The sequence below is a fragment of the Herpailurus yagouaroundi genome, unplaced genomic scaffold, assembly GCF_014898765.1.
Source record: "Herpailurus yagouaroundi ecotype Mexico unplaced genomic scaffold, PumYag 100, whole genome shotgun sequence".
Classification (NCBI taxonomy): Eukaryota; Metazoa; Chordata; class Mammalia; order Carnivora; family Felidae; genus Herpailurus; species Herpailurus yagouaroundi.
In genome coordinates, this window is record NW_024412391.1 from 23,432,583 (window position 1) to 23,449,531 (window position 16,949).

General features: G+C 36.2%; 1 long non-coding RNA gene and 1 pseudogene across 1 annotated transcript in view; one reads left to right on the forward strand and one right to left on the reverse strand.

Annotated features, from left to right (window-relative positions):
• The window catches only part of LOC121028422 (uncharacterized), a 207,003-nt gene that overhangs the window by 70,566 nt on the left and 119,488 nt on the right, over positions 1–16,949 (forward strand). The window lies entirely within an intron of this gene.
• LOC121028421 (ATP synthase F(0) complex subunit C2, mitochondrial-like) lies at positions 2,853–3,469 on the reverse strand (annotated as a pseudogene).

Here is a 16,949-nt window from a genome sequence, read left to right on the forward strand (position 1 = left end):
GATATAGATATAGATATAGATATAGATATAGATATAGATATAGATATAAATTTACTCTTTTTCTTTTTAGCCATACTAGTAAGCTCAATGTTACCCCCTTTTTATTTTAATTTGTACTTCTCTGATGACTGTTGAAGTTGAGACCTTTTCCTTTAAAAAAATTTTTTTTTAATGTGCATTTATTTTTGAGAGAGAAACAGAGTGAAAGTGGGGGAGGGGCAGAGAGAGAGGGAGACACAGAATCCAAAGAAGGCTCCAGGCTCCAAGCAAGTGTTCAGCACAGAGCCCGACATGGGGCTCGAACCCACAAACTGAGATCATGACCTGAGCTGAAGTCGGACATTTAACTGACTGAGCCACCCAGGCGCCCTGAGACCTTTTAACATGCTTAAGAAAATCTGTATCAATACAAACTAAAGGAGAAAAAAACAAAAACAATCTATAACAAAAAAATGATAAAGTAAGATGAATAATGATATGGAATTAAAGTCAAAGAGAGAATAGCAGCAAGTGAATGCTGTAATTGACTAAAAGCTGTACTGGTGATACACTGATAAAAAATTTTTTACGTTTATTTATTTTTTGGGAGACATAGAAAGAGCACAAGTTGGGGAGGGGCAGAGAGAGAAGGAGACACAGAGTCTGAAGCAGACTCCAGGCTCCGAAGTGTCAGCACAGAGCCCGACATGGGGCTCGAACTCACAAACCATGAGATCATGACCTGAGGTGAAGTCGGACGCTTAACCAACTGAGCCACCCAGGTGCCCCTGATGATACACTGATAATAGTGTAAAATTTTAGGAATCTTAACTCTATGAAGCAATCTTCCCAGTGGGACTTTACGACATTATCAAGCAGAACACAGCAGCCAGGCTTCTGAACAGAATGCTGCATTAAAGCCTTAAGAAAAATTTTCTAACAAAGTAATTTTGGTTTATGAATGGAAAATATTAATAAACTTTATAGCTCACTTAATAAGTTTCTAAATAATGAAGAGAGCCTTCATATCAGTCCTCAGGTCATACTCTGAAGGTCACTGATCTAAGGCTTGGTTCCAAAAGGAAAACCACTGGGATATAAGGGAAGATTTATTAATGTGCTTTCCATATCTATATTAATAAAGTTGAATCTCAAAATACTCACCTTGGAAAAATGTCCTAGGTTATCTGATAGCAATATATGTTTAGAAGGTATTAGCTATTCATATCCTATATGTGCTAATAGAAATGACACAGTTTTATATTTAGGGGACTTATTTAAAAACTGATACAAAGAAAATAGCAATAACAAGCACATTATCAGTTATGTATAAATTTCTGTTAACAGATACTGAGAAGGGATTGATCCACTCAGAAACATACCAGAATGTACCTGCCAAAATGAGTATTATTCTCTTGGGAGGTTATTTTTTCTAGCAAATTTGGCTGCTGATTTTGATTAGCAATATATTTATATAAGAGAAAATTTTCTTCTACCCATTAAACAGTTTCCATAACACTGCTGCAGACTCTACAGCTTGGCCTCTACAAAGGCAGCTTAATATTATTTTGAATTTACTTTAGAATTGCTAAAATTGAGGCAAACCAATTTTTTCCTTAAGTGGAAAAGCAGCTCAACAACGTTTAAATGAACCATAACAAAAATGTCCAGTAGCTTCTTAATGAGCTTCAATAGAGTTGTCTAAAGTGAACTGCCAAAGACATTTTTTTTCCCAGAAACTAGAAATAGACCTGTAGGGGCCAAACTCCCAGTCCAAGGCTCTGCCCCAGCTAGTGTTCCTAAAAGCCTGATCTGAAATATCAAAGCAAAATTTATTATCGTTATCCTTATGAGATAATCCCCATAGCAGCCTAGCATTACTATTGTAGCTCACTAAGGGCTCAAGACCTCCCAGTGAATAGTGTGCTTAAATATGCTATTTATAACCAGAAAATATACTTTCAGTATAAGCCATTTTGTAAATCTGTAGATGCAAGAAAAAGGCAATATAGATTTGTGTGTGTGTGAAACTGGGGTATTTTATAAACTGCACCATAGATCTCTAGAGTATGTAGGGAAATTTCGCTTTATTTTGTTTCATTATGTGAAATATCTTTTGGAAATGTTTCTCTTTGGCTTCAGCGAATGTCCTGGCTTAGCCGCTGTGTTACAGGTACTCCAGGAAACTGGAAGACCTGTCTAAGAACTTAGTACCCTTAGCTTGCCTAGTCCTGAGGGTATGTGGCCCTGAATGTCATGCTGATGGTGGACATGGAGAAACTCAAGAGAATAAACAAGGCAAACAACGAGTTGAAATGTTTGGATGTTTGTCTGGAAAACACAGAATCTGGGGGAGCAAAAATGAAGGCTGCACAGTTACCATGCTGATCTCCTCTGCGCGATGAGGGATGACGGAGAGTGGTCACAGCTTTGTCGAGATGTGAATCTAGCAGTCCCTGGATACCATGTTCTGTAGCATAAAAATTGGCTTGTTTAATAAAGATGGCGATCATATCATAGGAGACCCAGAAAAGGCCAGAAGCTTAGTAGAAGGCTGAGACTAGGATCCAAGGAACCATCTAGAAGAGTATTAAGGTTTTGTTTGGTCATTTGCTTGTTTCAACTATTCAGAAGCAAATTTACTGTGCAGCTTATGAATCGAAACTTCAGGGTGCCTCACCTGGTGTGTGCTGAGAGTTTCTGAGAGTTTTTGTGAGTCTCAGGTAGAGAGGAGAAGCCAGGTTGCCATCAAGAAGCATTTCTCTGTTGATACCTCTGGTAAATGGCTCAAGAGCTCTCACAAGAAAAGGACCTGGATCTGCATTAATTTTTGGTGGTTTATTTTCTCATTCTAACTAAATGTTTACTCTCTTTTATTACTGATACAGAATTTATTTGTCTTCCCTCTGTCAAACCCTGAGCCAGCCACGTTCCCCAGACTGCCTGGGGAGATATAGGAAAAGGAGCAAACAGGGCAGAGGAGACACTGGAAAAAGACCTATGGGAAGTAGAGACAGCTCTGTCACATGGAGAAGAGGACGAGAAAGGCCATCACCATCCAAAAGAGTCCCATGGCCTCCGGGAGGGCAAAGCCCAGAATGGTGTAGGAGAAGAGCTGTTCAGGGAGGGGCTCCTGGCATAACCAATGATGAGGCTCCCAAATGCAGTCCCTGTCCCAGCCCTGGAGCCAGCCACCCCTACCGTGGCAGCCCCAGCCCCAATGCACTTGGCTGCTGTGCCCTGTCCCTTGAAATGGCGCTGGTTCGGAAGCTGCGGCTGGGAATACGTGAGGTTGGGGGGTGTGGGACTGCCAAGCTGCCAAGGCTCCATCTGTCAGTGTCTCCAGTGGTTTTAGCGACACTGCAGACAGTGACTGGCTCAGCAGCTGAGAGGTGCTCCTGACCAAGAAGGGGCAGGCTAACTTTGGGCAGGCAGACATTTTCAGAGGATGAGGGGCTGTGGCAGGAGAGCTGCTCCCAGTGCAGAGATGACAGAGTGAAATGTCCACTTTTGTACCTAATGTTGTCTTTGCACTTCTGTATTTCTTTGTGGAAGTTCTCCCAATATTGTATAAGCTTCAGGCCAAACAAAATCTGGATTGCCCTTACTTTGTGGTTTGTTCACAATGTCAGACAGGTAGCTGGATTCTTTCTTGACACTTTAGAAATACATACGATACGCTAACTAATTTGGATGTAAATTTTAAAAAGTAAAAAATAAAATACAATAAAAAAGGAAAAAAAAAAAGAAATACATATCCTGTAAACAGATAGTTTATGGAACAACTGTAGTGTTTGTTACTCATGTCAGAGTGATAGCCTTAGAAAGACCCATCTCAGAGACAAGGTCAGGAACAGAGAAAAGGTTTTCCGTACGAGACTGCTTTCTAACAGTTTTGATTGCACAAATGCTGTTATTTAGTTTTCTAATACATAGCTATTAAGAGATAAAAAAAGAACCTGTTCATCATATATATTATGTAAGAAAAATGAGACACCACACTAACAGGCAGCAGCTGGACACATCCAGGTGTTTGACACTTGGATGTATGATGGAAACCTTTGGGGTCAATGTGGAGTTCATAGGTTTATGAACTCCTGGATGACTACATAGCAGAGCTGATAAAGGGAATAATGTAAGGGAAACCAACAGACCTGTACTAAAAAAGTATAAAGGAAAGAGTCTAGAAGTTTAACAGGGTAATTAATATGTACAAAATACAAATTAGTTTGCATTCACTGAGGAATTGTGATAATTTTATTTTAAGAACATATTTTAGTACCCAAAGGATTTCTTTCCATAACAATTAGTTGGAATCGTAATTGGTTTAATTATGTAAACAGTTCAACTGTATAAGATAAATATGGCATTCCTGTTTTTGGCTTAAAATATCTTTTTCTTTCAGAAGTTAAGAAAAGCATACTTGCATGTTCCTAGAGAATTTTACAATGAAGAGTGGGTAAAGTTTTGGTCTGCCTTTGAAGGTAGAATAGTTGATATTTAGATCATTGATGTAATTATAAGGATGTTGTTTGGAGTTTTCATTTAGCGTGATATTATTAAATATGGAGAGTAATTTTTAATGCTCCTAAAAGCAAGTATTCTACATTCTTATGTATTTTGTCAGTATATTTTAAAATGTAAAATGTATTTCCTCTGACAAAGGATAGAATAAGATAAAAAAAAAAATCCCCCTCATTAAGGAACTAACTCAATTGATGCATTCTACATCTGGTAGATACTCAATAAATGTTTGTTGAATGAAGGAATTATTTTAACTATTATATAAATGCTTTCTAGAAATAAAGTGCATATATTTTTAAATGACCCAATGATAACTAAACTCTAAAAATGACTAGTGTTTGCTAATGGATGGGAAAATAATTTTTAAGAGGAGCTTTTCAAACTATTGAGCACATTTTTATTTGAGTTTTTTTTTAATATATCTTTTTATTCCTAGCTGCTGGTATAGTTGCTGCCGTGAGTAGATACTAAATAAATGTTTGTTGATTTGACGGATAAATGAGGCATTTTAAGGGTTAGTCCTCTCATCTGAAATTATACATAGTTTGTTTATATTCGGGTTGACAATTTATTTATGTAATGATATGAGATTGTGATTGTCAGCAACGTATAGAAAGTGCTAAGCATGAGACCCTCCAGGAAAATTAAAAAAAAAATAGACTAGATGAGAAGTAGAGGAAATTTTATAGTCTCAGGAATGACAATGCTTCAGTAATTATACGGCCAAAGATAGTAAGTATGGCAAGTAATAAGCATGGGCCAGTAAAAAGGACAAAAGAGGGAATTTGAGGTTGTGAAAAAAACACAAAGGGGATGATTAAGATATATATGGGAAGTCAGAGTTTACTTAATGAAGCTAAAGCAATGGTATGTTGAGGAGTAATGAGGTATTTGGCTAGAAAATATGAGAATTGTGGATTCCATTGATGAAGGGCCTTAGATGCCAGACTCAAGAATTTAGATGTCATAGACAAGAGATTCTAAGAGACTAGCATGATAAGAGAAGTGTTTGAAAGACATAATGCTGGCAGCTGTGTGCAGCATAGAATGACAAGTTCAGAAGCTAGAGGCTTAGCATATCCTAGTAAGATGAAGGTCTGCTTTTGAGAGGTTTCTAGGGTAAGGAAAAGGAAGCTATAAATGTAGGAGAGGTGGGGGCAGGACAGCATTGACTAAGGGCAGATTCAGGGTGCCAGTTAAAGGAGTAGGGTCAGTTGGCTGGGTTTAAGGCTTATTTACATTTCAGATGTCACAGACTCCCTAAGACATGCCCTCTGACATAGATGATGGGAAAGGATGAAATGTTAAGACATAAATTGTAAACTTCAGGAATTACCAACATGAGTGTGATAGCTGAAAACTGCAAGAATGGGTAATATAGAGAATCCATAGAAAGAGGAGAACAAAATATTAAAGTAAGCTTTGACCTCACAGGTGGGTCAAGAAGAGAGGAGGAGATGGGAAACAGCGAAACTATAGCTGAGGAAAGAGGATATCATGTTTTCAGAGGAGAAGGAAGATTTCAGGGAAACAGTGACCAACTGGGTCAACTGTAGTCAAGGAAACCAAAAAGTTGGACACGTGAAAGCTCAGGGGAAAATTCATTCATTTAGGGGCAGAGGAGGGGAAATTTTTTTTTCTTTTTTTTTTTAACAACCTTTTTGATATGTCATTGAAAAATTTGAGGGTGGACGTTGTATTATTAATGTTTTCAAGGAGATTAATACTAATCTTAATATGGGGAGATAGTGATTCTAAATAAATAAATAGTGACTTGATTCTTAGAATTTTGCTGCTGAAAGCTGTATGGTTCAAAAAAATCAGGTAATTCCAATCCTCAGATGCTGAAGATAAGCAGTTCAACTCAACTTCCAGCTGGAAGAATTGACTACATGTTAGGGGGATGAATCATTTTAAAAGGGTTGGATTGTTCTTAGTAACTTGTTACCAAGGCTTCTGGATATGTTTCTGTTGCTTTGCTTGGTTTTCAAAGGCCTGGAAGTGGAAAACAGTAAAGAATTTAATCCTGTGGAAAACAGAAAAAAAAAGCTCATTTCTATGCTCACTCAAAATACATAGGAGAAGGACATGAAAATAAGTCGGAAGTTGAAGTTGACAGTTAGGCTCCTGGCTCTGTGACTTTGTCATTCACAGAGGAAGTGAAACAGAAATGAACCTTGTTTTTTGTTTTTGTTTGTTTGTTTGTTTTAATAGGAGTCTATATGCATTTGATGACAAACAGTAGATCATGTTTAAATAAATTTTTGTAATACATGGTGAAACATGACTTCCTACTAACCTGAAGATTTATGGTCAATTTTCTTACCCAAGCTTATTGGTAATGTAAAGCTAACAAGGCTGAACGTTATTTGCACTTAACTCTTTGCAGTACCACTGTCAAATAGATATTTCAAGGTGGTCACTGCTTACAGAGTCAACTGGTTTATTAAACAATTTTATCCTGGTGAAGTATAAGCATAAAATGATTATATTTTTTCTCCAATTGCTATTTTCAACCATGCTCTGTTAAATCACTCTTTCTAGTCCTCTTAAAATTATCTCAGGTTGTTTTCGTAACTTTTCATCCATTCCAAGATATTAAAAAATCAGTTCCATTCTGGAATGACACAAGCTCAGCAACATGCCAAATTAACCCAGTTCCTCTCTTTATGTTTTGTGCTTAGTAGTCTAAGGAAACTGCATTGTGGGTCCTGTTCTTTCATTTCTTCTCCCTTTCTAATTCTGTCCTATCCCTTTCTGGGTTTCTTTTCTCCTCCTCCACTGGAGCCTGGGAAGAGAAATATGAGAAAGGCCAAATGTTCATACCTGCATTCCAGAAGGCTGGCTCTCTTACATGGAATGCAAGTATGAGTTTTTAAAGAGTTCTGTGCAGGTTCCTACTCAAGGGTGCCTCTCATATTCTCTTGTTGCTGTGGTCCTCCTGGTCATAATATTAGTAAGACAACTCGAGCATGGATACCCTCCTAGGAGTTTGTATCTGAGAAGTATAGACTGCTCCAGTAGAGTCCCCGTACTGCTGTACTTCTCCAATTCAATTTTTTTTTTAACTACGTAGGCACTGAAGGCAGATCCCAATCCTGCTCCCCAAGGGGAAATTAGATGGATTCCCCACTTTTTTCTCATCGCTTGGCTTATTATGGTGGCTGAAAGAGTGGAATCACCATCTTTTCTCTTTTGCCTTTCAGGCAAGAGATGGCAATATCTCTCCACCCACTGTGGCTAGCTCCCTAGACCCTAGAACCTGTTGGCTTCTCTTCATCCTGTTTACACTCTTGTACACTGTTCTTTTATTAAGCCTCCTTCAACACCTATTAGAATGTATCATGTGTGCAGTGTCATGGCTCTAACTGAAACAGATAATAAACAATCTCAACAACTCTATACTATAAATATTTTAAGGTAAGATGTGATTTACACAAAATAGTTCTTATGAAATTTGCATCTCTGAATGTTACTAGACAGAAAGAAAACTTGAATAGGGTAAGTTGAATTAAAATCTCAGCTCTGACATATATAAGCTCATTTGTAAAGTGGACATATACATCCCTACTTCATGAAGTTGACATGAAGATTCAATGAGATAAAGGAAACACGATTCCACACAGGTCATAGTCGATAAATATTCATTCAACATCTACATGATTCAAGACACTAAGTGCTTTCTATACAACACTAAGTGCTTTCTATACAATAAAGTGTTCTACAAATGCAAGTTGATTTAATTCTTAATCTGATACAGGAGAAATATCTTGAAGTCATGAAAACATTCTTCTTTGTATAGAATGAGGAAGACCAGAGTGGACGAAGTGGAACTAGCTTTTCTTGGTGTTCTTCACTTGATTCTCTGACTGTGAAACATCAGCATAAAATCTGATTTATACTCTCTGGTAATAAGATTAGCAACACAATATGTTTTAAAACATTAAACTTGCTGGAACTTATTTAAAGTTTCTTTAAATGTTTATTTTTGAAAGAGAGAGAGACAGAAGGCATGAAGGGGAGAGGCAGAAAGACAGATAGACACAGAACTTGAAGTGGGCTCCAGGCTCTGCGCTGTCAGCACAAAGCCCGACACAGGGCTTGAACTCACAAACTGTGCGATCATGACCTGAGCCAAAGTCGGACAGTCAACTGACTGAGCCACCCAGGTGCCCCGCTGGAACTTATTTTTTTATATATGAGAACAACAAAAGTAAAGCAAGAGTACCAAACAACCCAATATAGACTGTTCCTTTTTTTTAATGTTTATTTATTTTGAGAGAGAGAGAGAGAGAAGGGACAAAGAGAGAGGGAGACAGAATCTGAAGTGGGCTCTGCATTGACAGCAGAGACCCTGATGCAGGGCTCAAACCCATGAACTGCAAGATTGTGACCTGAGCTGGTCGGGCACTGAACCAACTGAGCCACCCAGGCACCCCTAGACTATTTTTAAATGCCACTATTAATAAGTGAAAATATGGCAATTATATTGAGTATCCATAACTTAAAAAATTTTTAAGCAAATTTCAAATGGTAAATTTTAATTTTTAATTAATATTTGAATAAATATTCAAGAAACTTTGGTTAAAGAAAGAATCTTGTACAGAGCATTAGAAGGCTTGGGATTTAGATATATATTTGCCATTAACACGGTATTGACTTTTAATAATTTAACTCTCTGAGGTCTTATTTCTAGTTCTATGGTTCAATTAATATATTTTTATGACTTATTAATTTGTAAATAATATATTTGATATTCCAAAATTCCTAATTCAATGCAGGTGAAAAATGTGTTAAACTCAGCGCTGCTCTGGGACCGAGTGGGATAAAGAAGATCTAGTCCTGTCCTCAATGAGTTAGAAGGAATAAAATGTCAGTGCCAGTAAGAAATAAATTCTGTAACTGAGATTAATAAAGTGCTTAATGAAACTGCCAAAAGGAGCATTTTTTTTTCCTACTTGAGGGAAATGACATTGCAGGGTAGATAGCTTTTATATATATCAGTATTCTAGCTGAAAATTGTCTTACAGAAAAACCTTGCATTAAAAAAAATATTTCCTCAAAACCATTTGCATCTTTTAGGGTGGGGGATGAAAAGAAAATTTTAACTTGATAATTTTTGATATCTGGTAAAAATGAGTATTTTCTTTTAATAGATTTTGACCTAATGCCTGACAAGTGCATTACTTCATTAAAATAGTTCTTTAGAATTAACACCAAAGTGGAGACTTCTGCTTTTCCTATTCAATATTTCATCAAGGATCCTAGCTCTGCACTTTAAACATAGGGAAATACACAGTTTGTGCATAGTCACCTGAGGACCCCTACTTGATGAGCTTGGAGATATACCAAAACCTGCAATAATAATAATTACAAATTTAAAAACAATATTTATTTATGTATTTATTTTGAGAGAGAAAACATGTGAGCAGGGGAGGGGCAGAGAGAGAGAGGGTGAGAGAGAATCCCAAGCAGGCTCCAAGCTGTCAACACAGAGTCCGACGTGGGGCTCAAACCCACGAACCCATGACCTGAGCCAAAATCAAGAGTCAGATGCTTAATCAACTGAGCCAGCCAGGCATCCCTGCAATAATAATAATTTTTTAATGGGGCACTTGGGTGGCTCAGTCACTTAAGCATCCAACTTTAGCTCAGGTCATGATCTCATAGTCCGTGAGTTTGAGCCCTGCGTTGGGCTCTGTGCTGACAGCTTGGTGCCTGGGACCTGCTTCAGATTCTGCGTCTTCTTCTCTCTCTGCTCCTCCCCTGCTCACATGCTCTCTCTCGAAAATAAATAAACATGAATTTTTTTAAAAAAATAATAATTAAAAAATGCTCAAATGTTACTGTACCACTGTAGTAAGACTCTAAATTTAAATTATAACCACAGGCATCAGGGTGTTCTATATTCAAATATGTGCTGAAATTTCAGTGTTTGGAAAATTTTTAATTCCAGAAGGGAAGATGATCTTTTTGTTACTTGAAGTATAATTACAATACAATATTATATTAGCTTCAGTTGTACAACATACTGATTTAAAAAAAAATTTAACGTTTAATTTATTACTGAGAGACAGAGAGAAACAGAGCATGAGCATGGGAGGGGCAGAGAGAGGTGGAGACACAGAATCTGAAGCAGGCTCCAGGCTCCAAGCTGTCAGCACAGAGCCGGATGTGGGGCTCAAACCCACAAACTGTGAGATTATGATCTGGGATGAAGTTGGTCGCCCAACCGACTAAGCCACCCAGGCGCCCCTATATTGGTTTCATAATTCTATACGTTACTCAGTGCCCACCATGGTAAGTGTAGTCACCATTTGTCACCATATAACATTTTTACAATATTATTGACAATATTCCCTATGCTGCATCTTTTTTCATCTCTGTGACTTATTTATTTTATAACTGAAATTTTGTATTTCTTAATTCCCTGTTTTTCCTACCCCCTCTCCCAGATTATCCTTTAACTATAAGAATTCTTCAGGGTCCCACTTATATTGGTCAAATATATGATGTAATTGTATGTAATACGTATAAATACGTATATTTATAAATTAATTTTTAGACTTGCAACTCAACTTTGTTATGTTATTACCAGTGTTTCTAAAATCACGGGTATATTTATTCTATATCTAGACTTACATTACAGTTGTACCAAAATAGCTACCAACGTAAAAGAAATATGTGAAGTACCCTTGTATAAAGTGAAACATAATAGCTAATTTAATTTTGAGTAGGTGCATATTTTATACATTTCTTCTTGCTTAAAACAAAGACACACTTACATGATCATTAAATTTCAAGGTCTTGAAAAGCCCTAATAAGAAGTTTCTTCTTTGGTGTATAAGGTGGCTGGGCAAAAGTGGTGGTGGTGGTCAGTGTGTGTGTTTTGGAGGGGGAGTAGGAGTTCACAGCCTTCCTTCTCCCTCGCCTCGGGAAAGAACAGGTATTGCCAGTTTATCGTGTCTCCCTCTCCTGCCCTCTAAAAAGAAGAGTGCAATTCTCTTGAGTAAAGCTATCATAGAGCCCCTAACTGCATTCCCCCAGAGGGATGTGCAGGTAGAAGGAAATGTGACATGCCGGAAGAGGCTCTCTGGTGGGGAGGAGAAAAGTGGTTGAGGGAACTAGATCATGGAGAGAAGTGAGTCCTCTTGCACTAAGAATGTCAGAGGTATCTGGGCACTTCAAGGTGTTAAAAAAAAGAAACAGGATTATAATTGGCATCATCTCGAACCATGTCCTGGATTGCTTAATGTTTTCAAAATGAGCTGCTCATGATTAGAGTTTGTGTTTAGGGCATGCTGTACTCAATCACATGGAGCATGGCAACAGGTTATATATGTAAGACAGACTCCTTTGTAATAAAGGAAGAAAAGTCCTTCAAGATGCTTGGCATACAGTAGATGCTGTATAAATATTAGAAATTATGAAGAATTTTCTTCAAGAAGACAGGCTTACAAATTGCAGGGTACTTGAAGAAAGAATCTCTTTGAAAAAGGATTATTTCATTTTCATTATAACAACACTACAAATTCCTTGTATTTTCTCTTCTTTTCTTTCTTTCTTTCTTTCTTTCTTTCTTTCTTTCTTTCTTTCCTTCCTTCCTTCCTTCCTTCCTTCCTTCCTTCCTTCCTTCCTTCCTTCCTTCTTTCTGAGAGAAAGAGAGAGAACATAGGGGAGGGACAGAGGGAGAGAGAGAGAGACAGAGAGACAGAGGGAGAGAGAATCCCAAGCAGATTTCATGCCCAACTTGGACCCTGATGCAGGGCTCGGTCTCACACTGGTGAGATCATGACCTAAGCTGAAATCAAGAGTCGGACTCTTGAACAACTGAACCACCCAGATGCCCTTGTATTTTCTAATCTGTTTAATTTCCTGTTATTTCAAGTAGTATTCTGTATGATAATATTCTAGCACATGAAATAATTTGGGCAACCTCATGGAATTTCCTAATTTACAATTTGGCCTAAAGCAAACTCTTATGTACATTTACATTCTTTTTTAAAAAGCATAATTATTAATTATTAATTTCTCCAGAATGTATTCTCTTCATGTGAAAGACCTAAATTATTAAAACTATAAAAACTACTGCAGATATAGCACATTTATAAAATCCAGTGTTATAGAAAGTGTGGGGGGAAATTTGCATACTGTTGGGAATATTAATAGGAGGATATGAACAATATATACCAAAAGCTTTAAAATGGTACAAATCCTTTGGCATAACCAATTAAGTTCTAGAAATTTATCCTAAGGAAATAATTAAGCATGAACTTACAGATTCACCTACAAGATGTTCTGTATTTATTACTTATTAAAAAATTATGACAAAAAATTAAAACAGATTAATAAATAAGCCAGAATTTATCTACTATACAGTAGAATTCAGCAACTAAAAAGTATATTACAGGTAACTTTGGTATTTTTTTGCATGTAAATAACACATGAATAAATGTTTAAATGGTATTTAAATAGAGTAAAAAGTTAAAGGCTCAAATTGCTATTTTCAGTAATGAAAATTATGAACAACCCTCCCACTAGGGACATCTATGAAGCTGACAAAAAAATTTTTTAAACACCTTCAAAGTATGAAAACCTTCACAAAATGGTAAGAATTTATGGAACTAGTTTCTAATATAGCTTGTAATAAAGAAAGCCAAACGACAGTGAAATAAAAATATCATTGTACTGGCAGAAAATAATTTCCAACTTTGAGTTCCATACCGAGAAAAGTATTTTCCACAATGGATGCAAGAAGAACAAACAACCAAACAGACAATTTCAAGAGAAATTTAAAAATCTGCTTTGGGCAGAAGGAAAATTATCTCAGATGGAAGTCAGAAATCTAAGAATAGGAAAGAACACAACAGTGATGGTAAATATGTTGACATATATAAATGAATATTAACTGTATGTAAAAATAATGATGACCTGAGGTTTCTTAAAAAAGAACTAAAATAAATAAAAAAATAACAATTAGTTGAGAAGGGAGTACAAAGAAACTGTTGTTAAGAATTTGTCCAAGAATAGGGCCAACATATTGATTAACATTAAACTTTATAAATTAGGAATACATGTAGGAACTCATAGACTATGAATTAAAAGCAGGTGAATTGCATATATAACTTCCAAAAAGAGAAAAAATTTAAAATATTAAAAATGTATTTAAAAGAAGAGCAGAGGAAATAGAAAAGTGTGATAAATGGAAAGCACAAAATAGGTTAGCAGACTAAAAGCCACATGATGTACTCTATATTAAAAGAAAGAGGATTGAGTGCTCCAGTTAAAAGACAAATATTGTCTAATTGTATAGTAAAAAAAAAAATACAAACATGAGATTAAATCATATGAAATTGCTAATGGTTGATAATTTTCAGACCATAGGCATTGCAATTTCATTTGATTCAGCTAAAATATTATTTGGAGGGGCACCTGACTGGCTCAGGTCACGAACTCACGAGCTGATGAGTTCAAGCCCCGCATCGGGCTCTGTGGTGACAGCTCAGAGCCTGGAGCCTGCTTCGGATTCTGTGTCTCCCTCTCTTTATGCCCCTCCCCACTCACACTCTGCCTCTCTCTTTCTCTTAAAAATGAATAAATATTGAAAGAAAACGTTAAAAAATAAATAAAATGTTATTTGGAAGAGACACATATAAACTGTTAGGACAGAGAAACATTTAAGTTAAAAGAATGGAAAAGATAGCTGTGCAAACTAAACTAACTAAAATAACGCTGATTTATCTAGATTCATAGACAAAATAGAATTAAAACCAGAAAGCATTATCAGAGATGAAGAGAGTCAGTAATGATCGAATTTCATTTCAGTGAGTCATCACAATTTATAATTTGTCAGCACCTAATTACAGTAGTCTCAAAATATAGAAAACACAATGGACAAAAATACAAAATTGACAAATCTAAATCAGAATAGGGTAGGTTAGCATGAATTTCTCAGTGATTGAAAAGACAAAGAAAAAACCAGTAAAGAAATCTGACGTTTAAATTTTCTGATTTGAACAACATAATTAACAACAAATCAAGGGGTGACTATAGAACATTATCTGCAACAACTTCTATATAAGCTCTAGTGGTGTACACCAAAGGAAGAGGTAATGAACTTGAAACGGATCAACAGGATTCCATAGGAATTTAAGAAACAAAGACAAAATTAAAAATAAAGGAAACCAAATGTTGACATGTGAAACTGGAAACAACCCAAAAGAATACACAAATAGTAGAATATAGAATATACTATAAATGTAGAATACATAAATAATCATATCATATATTAATAGAAGAAAGCTCCAGAAACGTATTTACCAAGGAGTTAACAGATAATAGGTAACAATTATTGTCTCTTTTTCTTTTATTTTTCTATATTGTCAGTTTTTCATTAAATATTTGTTGAATAATCTTTGTAAATAAAAAGCTTATTTTTCATTTACCAAAAACAAAATAAGGGACAGATTATTCCAATATTTAAATGAGGCACTATCTTTTCAAGTGTGAGGTAGAGATAAGCTGTATGAGAATCATTTCGGCTATTTTAAGAATTATCTCGGCTATTTATCAAAGCTTCATGCCAGACCTACAATCAGAATATTTGGGGGTTGTGTCTGGGAATCTGTAGGTTAATATTTTGACATTCAAGTTAGAGAACCATGGAAATAGAAGAAAAGTGACAATGGTTAAATATGGGAAAGCTAGCAATAATCTCAATGATTGATGGTTATAATAAATGCCACATAGATCTCCTTCACTTTAATCCACTGATATGGCAAGATGAATCAATTGTGGATATAAAATCTATTATTTTGCTGTCATATTCTCAGAGGATGGTTCTGTGATTTCAGAAATAGAACACCATAATGGAATTAATTTTGATATTCACAAATAGTGACGATGTATTTAGCTTTAACTTACGTACCTCTGAAACCATGATTTTGAGGGGTTATTTTGTTATTACTTCAAGCATACAGGGCTCGACATTTTATCAAATTCTTAACTGTAATTAATTTAGATATACACTTGTGTGTTCCTGCATATGCCTAGCTAAAGACTAAATACTATGATTTGGAATATATATTTTGAGTGGGTTGGAGGGGATGGTATTTTTAACAGAGGCTCTAAATAATAGGCACTAAAAGAATTGTTTCCAATTTCTAAAAACAAATAAAGTACAGCTCAGTAGTTTGATAGATGTCTATGAAGTATTACCAAGATTTCCTTACACTGCATACTAAGGAAATTTAGCCAAAGTTCAAAGGGGTAGTAGCCTTTATTTTGCCAGGAAGTTCTATAATTCGGGTGAACAGATGCAGATAGTCTCAAGTATAGGGGACTGCATCATGCACAATGCAGTTTAGTAGAAATAGTGTGACATAGTGCTTAGAAACATTAGTTCTGGGATGCAAACTGGTGCAAGCCACTATGGAAAACAGTATGGAGATTGATCAAAAAATTAAAAATAGAATTACCATATGATACCACTACTGGGTATACACAAAGAAAATGGAAGCACTAATTTGAGAAGATATACGCACCCCTATGTTTATTGCAGCATTATTTATAAGAGCCAAGATATGGAAGCAACCCATGTGTCCATCTATAGATAAATGGATAAAAAAGAGGTAGTGTCTATATATAGTGGAATAAATGGATTATTACCAATATCACTAAGTTGTAGCACATCTGTATTAGCCAAGTTTCGCTAGAGAAACAACCAATAGGAACCTACACAGAATAGTTATGCACAAATATAAATGTATATACAGATACAGATATAGTTGTGACATATCTATGATGTATACAGATCCATGTGTGTATGCATTTATGGGTGGGGGAGAGATTATAGGAATTGCATCATGCAGTTATGGAAGCTGAGGAGTTCCATAATCTGCCATCTGCGAGCTGGAGAAACAGGAAAGCCAGTTGTGTAATTCAGTGATGTCCTAGGGCAGGAAAGGTGATGTCCCGCTCAAGCAAACAGCAGCTTCACCCTTCCTACACCCTTGTGTTCTATTCAGGGCCACAAGGGGTTGGATGATGTCCACCTGCCCTGGTGAGAGTGATCTTCTTTACTCAGTCAATGGATTCTAATGCTGATCTCTTTTGGAAACACCCTCACAGACATGCCCAGAAATAATGTTGATCAACTATATAGGCGTCCCTTAGCCTACTCAATAAACACATAAAACTAACAATCACAACATCACATTTGCATTTTCCTGTTAATGAAAGTGTATTTATATCTGTGATTGTTTTCCTTACATATTTGTCTTAAAAGTTCATTTGTTAGAACTCTTCACCGGGAGGGTCTTACACATGTCGGAAGAAATATTTTGATATGCAGCTTGGGGTGAGGGCATGACATCCACACGGGGCATTTCTGATAACTGTCTTGTCTTTCCTTAGAATTCTATTCCAGTGCCAGTCACTTTAACCCT